Below are 4,102 nucleotides of genomic sequence, written 5' to 3' on the forward strand. Positions count from 1 at the left end.
GTGATGTTGACTTCAGACAAAGCTAGGCTAACTGTTTACCCCTGCTTCCAGTCTTTGTGCTAATCTAGGCTACCTGTAGCTCTAATCTTGGCATCCAGACATGAGACTGGAGTAAGTCTTTGCGTCTAGAGTTCAGAAAAGAAAAAAACAAGTCCACTACTCATTTTATGGATTTTTCAAGGCATGAAGATGTAAAAGAAGGTGGGGATATTTGTGATAAGAAAAAAAAATGTGATGGCCCCTACATGATATCCGAGTTTGGGAACCAGTGTTAAACCACATAAAAGTCATTTTTTTAAGATGAAACCAGTCTACAGTTCATTGAAAAACTTTGCCAAAAAGGTTACTCCTTTTCACTCAGTGTGGAAAACAAGGAGACCAAAAAGATCTACATTGTTTAGTTAAACATTGTTTATTCACACAATAATACAAAGCCAGTTGAAAAGCAGCAAAGTTTCCCTTAAACCAGCAGCCAACACATATCGCAAATAGCCTCCAATATGCCTGTCCGCATGTGAATCAAACTTTCCAGGATGTTGCATGAATAGAGCTGCAGAAACTCAGCAGGTGACATAATCATCTTCTCAGTGGAGGCAGATAGAAAGAGCAAGAGTGACCCAGCAGACTGAGGACCTCCTCTGCAAGAGGGTGTGTGATGATGGCAGGAGGAAGAAAGGGAGTACATAGGTGCTTGTGTCAGGTTGGGACCTCCAGTAATATTTCCATGGAAGGACAAGGAGCAGAAAAATGGCTTTGCATGGTCACATTGAGGCACACTGAAAGAGGATGTCTGTTTCATCACATTGCACATATTACAGAGGGGTTGGTGGGAGGAGGAGGAGGTGGTGGGGTAATGGGGAGAGAGGAAGTCTGCTGGGAGTTCAGACACTTTATCTACAGAGCTATATACACAGCAGGGTGTGGACAGGGAGAAAATAAGTGGAGTGATGAATGGGGTGACCCACTACTGTGGAGTGATGTGCATTTTTTTCAGGTAATTATCATTAATTCTTTAATTGATAAAAGTGTGTATGAACTATTAGTTTTGTTATAAATGTAAAAAATAAGAGTGCCATAGGTCAGAGCTCACATTTTGATACAAAACAGCAGCTATAGTATTGAATCTCATTCGAAATCATTTCAGGTGGACAGATGTTTGCCAGCACCTGAACCTGTTCTGTCCAGCTGAAGGACATTATTTTATGACCTATCATCATATGACCCTGCTGCTATGGATATGTCATCTTTTAGTCAAATGGACACATGTTCCACATCACATCCTCCAGCTCCTGTACAGCCTGTACTTGGTTAGTGCTTTTATACATCACAAGGATACACTACATTCATGCAGCATTTGTTGTAATCACTTTAATCCACATGTTGTATGAGTGTTGTAAAAAAGTACCCAAATGTCATACTTGAGTAAAAGTAAAGCTATCATGTTTGAATATACTTTGGTGGTTAGGGGTCAAAAGATTATTGATTGGTGAAGTTAATGAGACCAGGTGACTTCTGAAGAGGAAGAAACAGCACAATCTTCTGCTTACTCATGAAAAGTTGATTTCATGAGGAATGAAATGCACCCTTACTCATTTCACGACCTAACTGTTGCTGCTGGTTTACAGTCCTGTCACTTTACTGCTTTAGTTCAATCTCACTGTTCTCATATTGTCATTTCTGTCTGCAGAAGGCTGCTGCCATGTACACTTCTTCTTATTATCATCACCAAGCAGCAAGACAGACAAACTTAGTGATGAACATAGTGGAGCATTTAGTAGCCCAGAAGAAGCTAATTGAAACATCAATTGTGTTAGAGAGCCAGGACAGTGTACATTTTGACACCTAGAATAAAACTTGGCTTTGAAAATGAAAATTGAACCCAAAATGGAAAAACAGGCATTGAAACATAGAGGAAAAAAGGGATTTGAGGAGTAATTCACAGCGTTTAATTGTAGAAACAGGCTAACATTTCAACACCACGGTGTCTTCATCCGAATCAAACGTTAATCTTTTTGCACAATTAAAAAAAAAAAAAAAGGCAGTGAATTAATCAGTGTGCCCTAGTTCCTTTTGTTCACTGGAAGTTTGCCATCCTCGAGCTGAGAAGCATCTAACTCAGCTGTAGTTTACTGGATGGTGCATTGAGAACCCTGTTTGAGTTGGCATTGAAACACTTGTGTTGGAAAAAGTTGTACTGGAACCAAAACTAAGTGGCACACAGAATTAAAAAATCTGATTTTTACTAAATAAATTACATATTCAGATGTTGATATAGATGACAAAACTGGTAAAAGAAAAAAAATATGCCTGTTTAGACCATGCTATGGATCATGTGGACACTGATAGCCTTCTTAATATTCATGTTTTGCATGTGGTATCACTGAGGTTATGTACTGTTTCTAATGTGCTCTCAGTCCTTCCTTATTTATCTCCATTTAAGGTAAAGGTAATTTGTGCAACAAAACTGATGTCAATCAAGCACAGTTTGAGGTCTAATTGGGCACGTGAGTGAAAACACCTGTACAGAAGCCGAGAACGGCCATGGATTTTCTTTTTTTATGAACTGTTATCTCATGACAACGACTTATTATCTGGTTAACTCGATATAACAAAGGTTGTTTTCTCGTGATTATAAATGAATTTATTTCTTTATCTCCATATAACAAAGACTGGTCTCTTGTGATAACGAATTAATTAAATGAATTAATAAACGTTTAATTACGTTTCACATTACATTGCTAAATTAACGTTAGCCTACATTTACGTTATCTTAGCTGAAACAACCGGATAGATGTGCGTTTGTCAACCTCTCATCTGCTAAGTGGTAGCCCCTAAACAAACCCAGTCAAACAAACTAACGAAAGGTGTAACTTACCGGTAGGCTACAGCTACGGCCAGCTACAGAAGCCGTTCGTGGCAGCAACAATCTTTGTTATTATAACGAAATAAATCAATTTGTTATCGCGAGAAAACAACACCTGTGTAGGTTGGCTTTACAGTCACATTTTCCCTAGACTGTTATCTAATGTCAGAAGAATTACTTTCAGTCATATGTTTCTGTACTCTATTATGGCACACAATACTTGCCTGCCAATACTTATAATAAGTAAAACCTCCCCAGTTTAACCCATTATCTAAACCTACTTTTAAAATGAGGGTTAGGGTTAGATGAATCCCTGATTGGTATTTTGTTGAAGGAAAATATGAAATTATACATTGAACTGGTTTTCACTGATATTTGATTTTACCATTTTATTACTGCATATTATTTTTGGACATACTGTACTAATATCTTACAGTGAATACATAGGCTGATATACAATATGTGCGTGCAAACAGTGTAACCAGCAGCAGTAGGCGTATATGGCTTTTGGCCAGAAGATGTCACTATATCATAAGAAACTAGATGCTACCATCAATAACATTTACCAGTGTTATATCTACATATATTTGACATCATGATGATTAATAAAATGTCAAAAAATAAAATGATATATATAATTATATATTATATATATTGATATATTGTTATATAACAATATATAAATCATACCACACATGGTATTTTATGATACCAGATATATTTTATGCAATCTTTGGCAGGCAGTAGTAAAGGAATGAGAGTAGACTCTTAGGATTATTAATATCCCTAATAGAGAAATTACTCACTACCTTTAGTCAATTATAGGCTAAAAACTATACATTTGAACTGTTTATGGAATCATTTCTAAAGGGGACATTAAAATGGGTCTCCGATGAAATTTAGATTGTCAAATTTATATCGTGTCATAATCATTGTAGTAACATTTAACACAGTGAGATATGTGTGACCGCTGGTACTTCAGTCACAAATGGTGGTAGGCTAATTGGGCAATTATTAACGAAACCATGACAATAATCCACTTATATGGGATTAGATGGATAAAAGAAACCTACAAATCATATAAAAAGATTTTCCTGGTGCAGTTTTTATCATTTGGAGCAAGGTTGGGGGGCCCTGCCAGGACAGTCTCTCTGGTGCTGGAAGGTGGAGAGGGCTCTTAATTTGAAATCGAGGGTAGTCGAAAAACAGAAGCTGAGCCTTTTATTTTGAAATGTTATA

The sequence above is a fragment of the Acanthopagrus latus genome, chromosome 7 (genome assembly GCF_904848185.1).
Source record: "Acanthopagrus latus isolate v.2019 chromosome 7, fAcaLat1.1, whole genome shotgun sequence".
Lineage (NCBI taxonomy): Eukaryota > Metazoa > Chordata > Actinopteri > Spariformes > Sparidae > Acanthopagrus > Acanthopagrus latus.